The 13,775-nt window shown below is 42.9% G+C and overlaps 1 protein-coding gene across 2 annotated transcripts in view; it reads left to right on the forward strand.

Annotated features, from left to right (window-relative positions):
* The first annotated feature begins 8,463 nt into the window (after positions 1-8,463).
* The window catches only part of KIAA0232 (KIAA0232 ortholog), a 67,672-nt gene continuing 62,360 nt past the window's right edge, over positions 8,464-13,775 (forward strand). Inside the window, exon 1 of one of the 2 annotated variants that reach the window (XM_032186234.1) lies at positions 8,464-8,537. The gene's annotated coding sequence lies outside the window, so the exon portion shown is untranslated. Of the gene's footprint in view, positions 8,538-8,740; positions 8,758-13,775 lie in introns of those variants that run through there. The other variant, XM_032186235.1, reaches the window with a different exon arrangement.

Here is a 13,775-nt window from a genome sequence, read left to right on the forward strand (position 1 = left end):
TGGAGCAGTCCCATACTGCCCACTGTGCCTATGATGAAGCACACTTGGCAGGTGATGAATCACGGTAACCTCCCTAGCTGCCGTAATGTTTCCATTGCAGTTGTATCTACATCTCTATTTATTGTGATGTTTTATCTTGCAGATTTTAAATATGATGTATTAAAACACAGTGCCGTGTAATCCAAATGCAATGAGGCAAGTAACTGTAAAAGCCAAAATTAGGATACAGAGAACAATGTATTTCAAATTAAGTGGGAACAAGATTACTTGTTAGCTGAAAATAATGAGCACCTTCAGTGCCTTATGTGCATGCAAATGATAGGTGTGCCAAAGGAATATAATATCAGCTGACATTACAAAACCTACCACCACAGAAAATAAGAGAAGTGCATTGGAGAACATAATCATTACAGAATTAAAACGAAATTCCTCCAAAATCAACATGACAAGCAAAGAAGTACACTGATTTAACCTGCCACTACATGAACTGAAAACCCGGCTACCCTCTATGAGACGTGTGTCAAGTGAACACCTGAAATGGGATGGTGAGCCAGAAAAAAGTGTGCAGATAAAATGTTCTCTGCATCTATGGGTAAAAATATAAATAAATAAAATAAATGTAACAAATCATGGAGGTTTGTTATCATCTCATGTAACAAGAGCAAGTAGAACAGTTGACAAAAAATCATGCACTCAAAATTTGAGAACAATCTAAGCACTGATCTTGACTTTGGATGAGACTGCTAACGCCAGTGAAATCAGGTAGTTGTTAAATTTCAGCTTAGCTATTGCTAGTTTAATTAGCTATATATATTAGGTTCTCTTTGTAAAGCAAATGGGACAGTTCTTTCTGTTACTAGCTCATGTAAGTTTTCAAAACTCCCTTGTCACAAGTAATGACAAGCAGTGACTGTCTAGAAAAGTCAGTTAATGAGTATGCTGAAAAGAAATCAGAGCTGAATGTCTTATTTTCACTGCACATGACATTATTAGTGCTAAATCTAACAAACAAGGAACATGAAGCCTACTATACTATATATGGTTAACCTCATTCACAGAAGAAATAGTGCGTGTAGGCACAGCAAATCTATCAAATATCTTAAAAGATGTGAATCCGAACTATAGGAATTTACCCCCTCACTCAAACAGTTGAGTAACAGTGTTGCCTTCCACACTTTCCCAAATGTGCATGTCTTTATAAAGAGAGGGCAAATAACATGTTTCATTTATAAAATCCTATCTCTGCTCAGTGGTCTTCCTAATAGCTCTTTCCTACTAGCTCTGGTCTGCATGGTGCCTAAATCCAAGAGAGCTAGTCAGGTCACCTATTACCCAAGGAAGAGCTTGAAACTTACTAGAATTTCCACATTGGACTAGAAAATCTATAGCGACTCTCACACTTAGATACTTACATGTATCCCAAAATGAACTCTTAAAGATGTAATTGGGAAAGAAGTGTCTAAACTCATCCCCGGAGAGCCCATTCCCATGAATAGCGCTGAATTTAGCTCAAAATCCATTTAGTGCTCCCACTTGACATTAGTAGTCTTATCCTGCCTGTGGAGAGAGCTCTTCCAGAAGACTGCTCTAACCAGCAGCTGTGAGAACAGCTTAGGATGAAGTCCACATCTGCCCTCCTGGTAACTCACAGTAACTTCTGAGATAGGGATAATATTTACATTTTCCATTATGGAGTTGAATAAACTGCAATATATAAAACTGGCAATAGAGTCTGCTTTCCAAAATGTCTCATTTCAAAGGAGTATTTTCAGCAGCATGAGATATGGAGTTTGGGCCTGTTTTGATATTCTTTGACATTCTACTTACTCCTAAAAACTTCTTAGTGGTCAAAGACACTTCTGACAAGGCCAAATCTGCTGACTCTTCAGATGATTTCAGTGCCATTTTCCATTGATGAGCTCCAAGTTGATCTTCACTTTAGCATAGGAGACTCCTGAATCAGCTGGTGGTCCAATGCACTTGGGGCAGAGATGCCAGTGCCTCATACAGGTGCACTGAATTCCTTTTAACAAGGGCCTACATTTTTTCATTGAGTGTGAAAGAAATCTTTTCATAGTATTTTTGGCACTGCGGTGTTTCATGACCAGATACAGAAATAACTTTTATGCACAACAGTGATGCATGGGCTTTTCAGCTTGTTTCTTAAGGAAGGATTTCATTTCCTCCCTGAAAAAAACATTGCGGTGAAATGCCATTCACTGTGCAGAAGTACATGCCTCTGTGAAAGTATGCTCCCAGGAAGAAAAATCTCAAAAATCGAAGTATTGCAACAAGCCAAACAATACTCTTGACTGCCAATTCATATTCACCCCTCTGAATATTGACATTAACATTTAGGGAGAAAATACTTGTTGTAAGAAAGAAGCCGTTCTCTTACTTAATGATACTGTGTTCACTATACCCCTTTGATAAATAAAATCTAAGCAATCATTCTTGTAGGAGTATATTCCTATCTGTGATTTGTAGTTCTGGCCCAAATCAGGCATCTAATATTCTCCTCTGGTACACCTCCACTGTGTTAGCTTAGACTATAATGCCTCCTCCTTGTGCTACCTGATCAGTCAGCCTCAAAGGAAAAATTAAAAATAAAATGTTCCTATGTTAGGTGAAAAGACTGCCATCTTCCCTATGCCTGGGGAGGCTGGCTGGGTCTAGACATTTAACCATTCCTTTATTTCACAACCTCTTCAACTGCCAAAATGTGTGTTGTTGTTTTTTTTCACATCAAGACAGAATTTTCAATCAGCCAGTTAAAGCTATTCCTGTTTTTTCTCCCTCGAGAGTGGATATTAAAATAGTATCAAACTCAAAAGACACACCAATTTCAACATCAAATCCAGAAAACAGCAGTTTTCGTCTCAACAGAGAGAGCTTTCTTGGGAGAAAACACTTTTATAATGTAAATACCAAATCCAAAATAGCCTTGGAAAGTCAGATAGTTTTGCTCCTTTTGACAAGTGCCATCAACTAAACCTTCAAATGAGCCTCTAAATATAATTCAGTTAGAATTACAAAGCAAATTATCACAAAAGAAATTTTAGAGGGGTATCAATATAGTTGAAAAGTATCAAAACATGTTACTTCTTGACAGAAAAACATCCTTTCCTTCTCTCCTGCTGCTCAGTTCTTTCTGTTTCAGCCTGACAGCCCTGCAGTCAATCACACGAGCTAGAAAACTCCCCTTGGTGTAGTTACAGTATTGGAAATTCAGGTATTACATCTCAGCATGTATTTTGAAATGTTTTTTTTCCAAGATTAAAATAGTAAATGATTTTTGGTTGGGATTCACTACCCCTTTTTAAAACACTGCTTTTGTCAAAGTTGACTTTTTTTTTTCCCTGTTCTATATGAAATCTTTATAATGGTTGCTGGCATCGATCAGCCACTCTTAATGCTTCTCCAACATATGTGAAATTAGTTATTTTAATGGCAGCACTTTTCAGATTATCAGTCAAATCTATGACCATTCTCCCTCCTGCTTCTGCACTGATAAAACAGTTAGCTCAAACAAAGAAATACACAGAATAAGAGTAAGTTTATTACAGCCTATAAATCATGCATACAGATTCACTTACCTGCCACAGATTTCAAAATATGGATTTCATTTATGCAAGTATCTGAAAACAAGCAGTATTTTTGTTTTGCAGTTTTTTACCATAGAATAAGAATGCTTTTTTTGATCAGCTGAAACATAATGTCAAAGTACCACAAGAATAAGCCTTTAACAAAGGATCTTTGCTTTTACCAGGGTATGTGACAGAATACCATGTTAAAAAAATACCAATGTTTTGTATACAAATAATATCTTCAGTGCTTTAAGAACTTGATATATTTTCATGTGTTTATTTCACTTTTCATTTTATGTAAATCATTAATAGAGACTGAATAACTCTCTTAGTATAGTCCTCTTTTTAAAGTCTTTGATCGAAAATGTATGGCCAGATCGGCAACTAGTATCATGCAACCAACTCTGTTCTCAGCATTTTCTCTGGCTGAAAATATGGCCAATATCTGAAAAAAAAATGCTCGGTGGAATTACTGTGGAACAATAATTATACTTCTGACGAGTAAAGCAAGGATTGGATGCTGATGCTGCAGGCTACTCAAGGATGGTTAATTGTATTCATGAACTATTTGTAAGACAGCAAGCTGCCAAAACCTCAGACATTTCCAACATGGTAATTCTGGAATGCTGTAGTAAATAGGAAAAAACAGATGTCATAATGTGTTTCATCTAGTTTAAAACTTAACATGTAATTAACTTAATGGCTTGACAATAGCTGATGTAGCAACAAATATAATGCAATTGAATTAGTACCTCATTACGACTTCAAGTTTTTCTACATATGCATTACAGAAAAAAGATCAGATTTTGAGACATTGGTTTATTTTATAGTGAATGTCCTTGAATTGTAATCACATGTAATACTTGCTTTGTATTTCACCACTCGTGGAAATTGTTTCACTTTTATAACACTGTACTTTCTGTACCATGTTCATTACATCACTAGCAAAAGCTGATCCTTGCTTTAATTGTTTCAAATACTTATACCTAGGCACTTGGACTTTTACCCTCATTATGTGGTATAAAGGTTTCATTTTCTTTATCTTTTGTACTGCTTGGCTGTTTGTCCAAAGTGTAGGCGATTATCACAGTGCTTTCACATCTGTTCTTATGGTAGACTTCAGGTGGTCTGTTTTAGACGCAAAGCAGCATGTTGTGACAGAGGCCTGTGCACGTATTATTTTGGACTTCCCAAAGGCTTCTCAAGGTATTATTAGGGTTTCCCACCTGCTAGTGCTGCAGGATGAAAAACGGCAAGAGTACACCAAAGCAGGATGTTTAAAAAAAAATAAAGAAAGAAAGAAATACCAACACCAAACCCAGGCTTTCTTTTTCATTACAGAACCCAACCTAATTGCCTACCCTGCAATTCCTGAGGCTGTTTCCTACGGGCAGTTTTTGTTCAGAAAAAGTAAAAGTACATTTTGAGGTTAGAGCAATGTAGTCGAATTAAATAGGAAAAAAATATCAACTTTGAATTAGGAAACTGATTTTTCAAGTGACTCACCTGAAACCTGTTACAGCAAAGTGTAGAAGGAAAAAGGCCTAACTGGCCTAACGCAGATCCTACTGAAATTTAGCACTACTTTCCATTCATGTGTATGAGCTCCTTAATGCTAGCAAGAAAGCGAGCTTGGTTCCAGTGGCCCTCTGCTGCTGCGGGTATCAACAGCTTGCTTTTCCACCGTGCAGTGAAAGAGGGATCAGTAAAAAGGAATCTGAAACCTGATCTAGTGCCGAGGAATGCCTTTTGAATGTGTCATTTGTACCTAGTAATTACTTCTGGGAGGTGTGAACGTTTTGCATGAGTCTTCACTCAAAACCTGAAACTGACCGTGAAGAGTAGTAAAAAAGTTATGCAAGCCTTCATGCAATTAAGCAAAGTAATTTCAAAAGGATAATTATATACTTCTTAAGCTGTGTATCATGATATCCAATAAAACGCCTCGCATATCTGTTGGCCAAACCTTGGACCTTACATTAAGGTCTGTCCATTTTCTGGATTTTAAAGTTATCTACAAATTTCTGTATATATTTGGATTTAGATCTTGCAAACTTGGGTGATCTTTTTTGTTCTTGGACTACATTTATTCCCTTATGGATGTTGCTCTGTCTTCATTTCTAAAATGCTGAATGGGCAGACTGTTTCTATCAAGCATTTTATACGAACAGTTTATGAAGTGTGAACAATAGGGTACTGATTGGTTTTCATGAATTTCAAAGTTAACAGATACAGAACCCCTGCTCAGGGAAAATCAGCTTTTTATTGCACCTAGCAGGAAATTTCAGAGAATATTATAAACTGACCATTTTCAAGGAAGTAAGATATATGTCTGATGGTAAAACGCTTACAAGCCACGATTATTGTAATGCTGAATTGATGTGAACTCCTCCTTTAGTACACTCCTGAATATGAAAAAAATACTTCATGGTGAACCTTATATACATTTAAAAATATATATAAAATTCATTGGAGACCCTTTCCAGCAGGGGTCAGAATGAAAAAGGGAAACAGTGGCACTTGCTGAGGCTGACGACTAAAGGCAAAAATCTGTCAGTCATTCAGCCTGTTCAACATTCTTTTCAACACAAATCATTTCGTCTTGATTTTCCAAACACATGTTGTTACCTACAGTACACACCCAACTAGTTAGTTTAGATTGTCACAGAGGGGCAACACAAAACATTCCCTTAGAGAACTTCCACCTTTGATAGCAGTTCTGAATGGAAAGGCCACTGACTGGAGTTAGCATACTCTATCCTTACAGCTTTTCAGAGAAAAAGTTCATTAGCTGCTTCACATGCCAAGGGACCAGCTGTCCTTGGAGCAGGTCTGATTGACCAGGAGGACAAGTGGGAAATAAGCTCACAGCAGTGCCAGCATGGCATATGGTCATGTACCAGCTGTTTCTGAAATGCTTGCCAAAGGGAGACCAGAATCTGGTTGGCTGTTAGGAAAATAAAAACCCACAAAACCCAACAAGCAAACAAACAAACAAACAAAAAATCCACTATCAGTATTCCTTAGATCTGACCACAAAGCCAGGACTTGATTTGAAATGTCACACAGCAATTACGTGAATATTCAGAATAACCTGTCATGTGTTTGCATGCGCTGACTTCCCCCATTAGGAGGACCCTGATATTCGGAGCATCTGGCCCTTCCACAGAGTTTTTCGCAGAAGAAAACTACAGAAATTGTTAAATAAGGGAAGTGAATTTGTACTGGTGATATACATCACTAATACACTGACAATACATCCAGGAGACCACGTGGAAATTGATTTAAACTGGAGCCAATTTTTACTATAGACAAATCCCAGGTGTCCCACATTTTACTATTTTATTTCTACCTTCAAAAGGGGAATTCAGATTCTCAGCTCACAAACAAAAGCTTTGATTTGGATTGGCGCGAGTCGTATTACATTGTTGGTGAAATGCTTTTGATAAACCAGTGGAGTGACTCAGCAGAAAACACCCAGCAGGATTTTTCCCCCAAGCTTTTCCGTTTTCAGTTTCAGCTTTTCTTAACAAGAAAATAACTTAAACAGTAACTAAATAGCTCAGAGAATGACTCTGCCCTTCTAGCACGGGGTTTAAAGTACTGCTTTCTCTTTTGAGCTTTCCCTGAATACTCGCACAAGGTTCGGAGGGAACTGCGCTGATCAGCTCCACGTTCATATGACATCAATTACTGCCTCGGCAGCCCTTAGGAGAATGTCAGTAGCTGATGTAGCCACATAATCCTGCCTATTTAACTTTAAAAAACTTAGGCTAGCCAAATTTACAACTAAATTAGGTGCTTGGTAAGGGACGTTTATAAAAAGATGAAGCCTAGCTAAAAAAAAAAAAAAAAAAAAAAAAGGAAAACTACTAAGAGTAATGCTGCTCTTGTGTCACGAACAGAGGCTGGGAGGCAGTGGCTACTACCTTGGCTTGCATGCATGGTTAATGAGACATAGTTTTATGTACAGACTTAACCCATTGAAAGGCCTGCATCCGGGGCGCGGGCACCAATCTTCCAAAGTGAGCTTGGCTCCAGCGGCTGAAGGAAGGCTCTGCTCGCACAAAAGGCGCGGTGTTGGCCAGTTTCGATGACATACCTCGCTGGGGATCTCTGAGAACCACACGTTCAGCCGCGAATAAAAGGAAAGCAAACCCCGGGATTACGCACAGACAGAGGCCTTACTTTGACATCTTATGTAATGTTGACTTTCCTCTGACCTGGACGTGCTCATACACCCCAGAAACGCACAGACCTACCGCACACCCTAAAAGGGCGTTATTATTTTCCCAACTAACCCGCGTTAACTAGCACTCGGGTGCGCCTTTTGTCGTATTTTCGGTCCTACGGTGGCCCACTTCTGCCACCATACCATACTAAAACCCTCCTCACTCCCCGGCGGCGCCTACAGCCCCGACCCGGGCGGCATTTTATCGCAAGGAACCAAAGTTTCACAGCTCCCTCACGAAACCCAGCCCACAGCAGCACCCTCCCTCCCCGGGCGGGCTTCCCTTCAGCCCCACCCTCCCCCGCCAACCCCTCCCAGCAAGCCGTGTCACGACAAACTATCGCAATCCCCCGATTCCCTCCGTGCCCCCACACAGCACACCCCCTCTCCCTTTCCCCTCCATCCCTCCTCTACACCAGCCCGCCGGCGGCGGGATCCGCGCCGCCCCGCGGGCGGAAGGATACAGGGAGGAGCCCGCGGCGCGGTCCGCCGGGGCGCTGCGGTTTGTTGCCTAGCGACGGAGCGGCCGCCCCCCCTCCCCCCCCCTCCCCGCCCGTACCGCCTCACGGGGCAGGGCCCGGCCCCGGCCCGCCCGCCTCGCTCGGGGACGGCAGCAGCGGGACGGAGCCCGCCGCCGCCTCCTCCTCCTCCCTCTCCTCCTCCTCCTTCTTCTCCGCCTGCCACAGGCCCCGGGGCCCCGCTCTGCGCCGCCACGGCAGGTAACGAGCCGCTGAGGAGGGCAGGAGGGAGCGCCGGGGCCCGGCCCCGGTGTGGGGAGGGGGGGGGGAGGAGGAGCTGTGGGGCCGGGGAGGGGAACGGGGGGGGGGGGGGAAGAGGGGGGAAAGGGGAGCAAAAAAGGGGCCGGGGAGCGGCGGCGAGGCGGGGCCGGGGGTGCCCCGCTGCGAGCGGAGCCCTGAGGGCGGCCGGCGGCAGGGGCAGGTGAGCGTGGGCCAGGAGCGGGAGGAGGAGGATGAGGAGGATGAGGATGAGGAGAGGCAGAGGAAGGCGGCTCCGGAGCCCGCCGGGGGGACACGGGGGTGGCCGGGTTTGGGGGGGAGCCCCGCGGCCGTGCCCTGCCCGGGGGCCGCTCCCCGCCGGGTGACCGCTCCCCCCCTGGCCCCCCCCTCCCCTCACCCGGTCCCTTTCCCACCCCCCCCCAGCATTGTCCTTTAGGGGCCTACGGAAGGCAAAAGGCGGCCAGAAAGGCTCGGGCTGCCTCCGGAGGAGGAGGAGGAGGAGGAGGAGCCGCGCTGACGGGCGACTGATGGCAGCCGCATCCTATGGCCGCGCCGAGCTGCGCAGCCGGGGCGGGCCCGGCGGGGCCGCAGCCGCTCAGCGGCAGCGGGCGGGGCGGGGGGGGCCAAGGTTTGGCGAAGGTTACAGCTCCTCGCAGGGCTGCCACGGCCCCGAGACCCCTGCCCGCAGCCCCCCGGCCGCCTCCTCCTTCTGGGGATGGCTATTAAAGGGGTGGCGGACGGCCCGGGCGTCCTCGGAAAGTTTGGGAGAAGTGGGAGCCCGCCGCCGCTCTGCCTTTGTGTTAATTGCGCGCTGCAGTACCCGGGGCTCAGCTGAAGGGTGACAGCGGTACGGGTTGCTTGTCCTTTTAGGAGAAGACATTGCCGTGGTTCCAGTGTTTTCTGTCCGGGCGTAATTTCGGGTGTAGCTAGGAGGTCCAGGACCTGAGGACACTGTGTCACGGGCGGTTGATTTTTTTCCCCGTGTAAACCATCTAAACGTTTGGCTTTCTGCCCTTCCGTCGCACGCCGTCTATTACTTCTCTGTCCCTGCGATGAAGTGGAGATTGCCGATCAAATTTGGTGTCTTGGCTGTCAAAAGTGAGCTCGCGATGATTCAGTAGATAATTGTGTAAAACAAACTACTCCACTGCAGTGTTTAACACCCAAGTATTGCAGGCTGCTCGCAATCCGTGGCGGTCTGAAACGGCCTTCTTAAAAAATTTATTGTTCGGGACCAAAATATTCCCTATAAAAGTAAATGACATGTAACTTGATTGTTACTTGACATGTAACTCTACAGATTTTATTTTGTACTAATCCTCCATCTGCTGTTTCTTGTCAGCATGGATATGCTAAAATGGTAGCGTGCAACCCCTCCCTTCCAATCAATACAGCACATTGTGCGTGTATCAGAACCCTCAGTCCCCAACACCGAGACGTAAGAGGGCACGTAGGTAACAGATAAGATGAGTAGCACGCTGGCTGTTTGTAGTGCTCTCTGTTCAAAGGCTAAGGATTTTAGGGGACATCCTGATTTGTACGCTCCATTGAAAGCATCTGCAGTTTACGTCCCCACCATGTTCTGCCTAGCAGGTATTCCCGTACACTCCTGGAACTTTATCTCGGATCATTTGTTTTGTGCTCCATTGGCAGCAGTGATCATTTCAGACCACAGATTCTGCACCTTTGCATTAGGTACCTGACCCTGTAGCCCTTCTGCTTATCAGTAGGTGAATCAGAAGGAGGGGAAGGGGCAAACAGATTTATATGTGACCCAAGAGGAAAAATAGGAGGCCATGAACATCTGCTACCTTAATTTGCTGATTTCACAGCCTGCACTCCCCATTGCTTTCCTTCTTGTTGCTATTCATTATTCTTCCAAGTAAGAGAAATTCCATAGGGGTAAAATGATGTCAGCATTTTGCTTTGCTAGCTTGCTGGGCGTTCTAGCAGGAACAGGGACAGAGGAAGATCTAGATACTGCTCATAACTTAGCATCAACTCCATTTGTCCTTCTTGAGCATCTTGTTCCTAGGTGAATAGGGGCAACGAAGGAAGCCAAGAGGTTGGTTTTATAATTAGCACAGGTGAATTTTCTGTGGAATTTTCCGAGTTTTTAGGAATAGTGCTGTAGAGTCAGAGTGGACTTTTTCTATCTATTTAGCTAATTCCCAGCAAAATCATCTGTTGGTTTAGACTCTGCTTAAAGAAGCATACAAAATGCATAATGGTGGATGTTGAAAGTGGTACGTGCTAAATATTTCCTTAAAATCCATCTAAATGTTAATATATTCAAAGAATGTATGTATAGATGTATTTAAATCCAGGGGTATCTGCGGATTGTGAGAGAAAAAGACCCTTATTTCCTCCTATCCTTTTCTCTCCCTTAAGACATGCATTGATAGTGTATGTTTCATACATGTCCGATGGAATGATTGTGTGGAGCCCCTAAAATTGGGTAATGGTAATGACAACTAATGGCTAGTAACTGCAGGTAATAACTTCCTACCGTAAGATGATGAGTAACAACGTCTGGTGAGGCAGAATGTGATGAGGGCAGCAAGACCTGGGATTCCTGTAGGCTAAGAGAAGTAGCAGGGACTGTTCTAGTTATCTGTGCTGCTTGTGGAGCCTGGAATGCAGATCTTCTTCTGGAAGCTCTTTAACGTGCCCTGTTTCTTGGGGTACTTTGTATTGGGGGACAGAAGTTGGAGTCCTTCGCTTCAGTCCAAGACCAACGACAGGCTGCGCAGGTCATTTGGAAATGTGATTACTGAAATGAGTTGTCTTCTGTTTGCCTTGCTCTGTGTGTTGTTTTTTTTTCCCAAGAAATTTTCTCAGTAAAGTTAATTTCGTGATGCAAAATAAAAATGTTCAAATGAATATTTGAATGCTCGGTTGCATTTGAGTAGATAGATAAAACGAAAATTGGCTGTTATGAGGGAAAAGCATGTTTTCTTTTTAATTTGGAAACCATTTACCAGATTTTTCTAGGCAGAAATATCAGCTAACTGCAGGACTTCTCAAATGCTTTAGTAGAAAGAGATCTATACCAGCCAGTTACAACATTTTTACTGTAAGGGATCTTGGACTTTCCCCAGCAGCTGCTTGGGTGCATTTATAATGGTTGTTGAGGGGTCCAATGTGCATTTTATTGGCCATGACGGTTTTTTGTTCTTTGAATATTCAGTAAAAAAGTTCATTCTCTAGCTATATTGGAAGCTACTGAGAATTTTGAATTTTTAATGTGCTATTTCCTTTTTAATTTCACATGCAAGTATCTGGATTTACCCCCATCAAACTATTCCTTGGTTATTTAGATTCTGCTTATAACCTAGTATCTGTATTTCCACTTGGGCACCCGTCCTTCCAAGAGCTTTATTTCCAAGGAAGCAGCGTGGATGCTCAATTATAGATTTAATTTCATTTTTAACTTTTTTTTTTTTGGTTGAGTGTAAATTAATTTAAATTCATTTTACTGTTATGATATTATATACAGTAGGTTTAATTATATCCTGCTGAGTTTATGCATAGTCTGTATGCAGGCTTGCTGTAAAAATTTTCATTTTTAATGTAATTTGGGAATGTTTAAATTTCTCATTTCCGTGATTTAGTGCATCAAGGAGGAGGTTTCAAACATACAGTCAACGCGAGCTTTACTCATGGCTGTAACTTTCTGGGTCTTACTCGAGAAAGGATTGCAGGTGAAAACTTATTCTCTGTGCCAAAGGAGAAAAAAAAAACACATTTAGAAATAAAATTAAATTGTAGTAGGGATAAAATCTGAACATTGTTTTTTGTACTTTCTGTAACTTAAAGAAAAATCTTCCCCATGCTGTTAGTAAGTTAATGTAAGAGTACCGAGGCAATAAGGCGTGCTCGGTGGGCTGGGCTGGGCTGGGCTGGACGAGACCGGCATTTTCCTATCAGCTGTGTGACGGAGTGAATCGAAGCACGTTGTTGCATCTTAACGTGCCCGTGGTTGAGATGCTGGATGGAAAGGAGGAGCTGTTCAGCCATTCATATGTTATTAAATCGGGTGTGGGTTGGGTTTTCGCTGCTGTTTTGGGGACTCGGTTAGATGAGCTAACCGGGTTGTAGGAGAGCTGTGTAGTCGTGCTGCAGGAGGGGCTTTGCGTCCTGTTAAAGAAAGTGCAGAGATAAGAGAGTAAGAGATTAGGGGCTAGCTGAAGGCCGGAGAAAATAAAGCCGTTTTCATAAGATTGTGTAGTTTTCCCATCAGAACAGCGGGGCTGAGTTGCAAGGTATGCTCTGCAAGGTTATCCCAGGTAATGTTAGCTTAGTCAAGATTTGGATTGAGATAATCTTTAACAGTAAAGTGGCAAAACATGCTCAAACATACACAGAGTGATTAAAGAAATTATTTTGGTCATTTAGGATGTGTCATATATGCTTTTTAAGAAAATCCAGTGTTTTATTAGCCTAAAGGAAAAAGGCTGCTCAAAGCATCGCTAATGAAGAAATCAGGAATACATATTGCTGCCACTGAATGAGTAATTAATTCTCACTAAATCCTTGTGACACCGTAATCTGTTATTACAAACTTGAAACAAATTTGAAGACTGTGGCTGAGTGGGAGTGCAACCTTAAAACAGGACAGGGAATTTGGGGTGCTGGAGCGTCCTGAAAGGAACAGAGCTGGCTTCCAGCGGTTTGTCGGAGCGGTGACTTTCCTTAGGAAGTTGAAGAAATAGCTTCTGCTTTTTCATGGTGGTTTAATTCAGCTGGCTGAAGGTTTTGAGCTAATGATTGTTACTAATTAGCTAAAGGTTGCTGTTGAGTGACTTTCATTCTGGTGCTGTCTTCTGGGGTAGAAGTTCACTCTGCTGCTTCCCTGGCCGCTGCACTCAGTGAGGGCACAGAAGAACCCAGAGGGCTTCTTGCCTTAAGTCTCCTATTGAAGTCTTTGGAACTGCTTTGCTGGAGGTCACATTGAGTTGTGTGGGGTAACATGAGTTATAAAATGATTCTGGAGGCCCAGCTGTTAGTTTAATTTTCACATTTATGTAGATGTGCTTTTTTTCACCAGCTACTCTGAACAGGATATCTTATCGGCTTGAGAAAAACCTCAGAGTTCCAGTTTTTAGTAACTTTGAACTTGAGTTGTGAAAGAAATACCTTGGTTAACAGCACAGTAACTTCCTTGAAGAGAAGTAATATAATGCTGAGCCGGTGTTTTTGTAAGAGATTTTCTGCGGT

Source organism: Aythya fuligula, chromosome 4, assembly GCF_009819795.1.
Source record: "Aythya fuligula isolate bAytFul2 chromosome 4, bAytFul2.pri, whole genome shotgun sequence".
NCBI classification, from domain to species: domain Eukaryota; kingdom Metazoa; phylum Chordata; class Aves; order Anseriformes; family Anatidae; genus Aythya; species Aythya fuligula.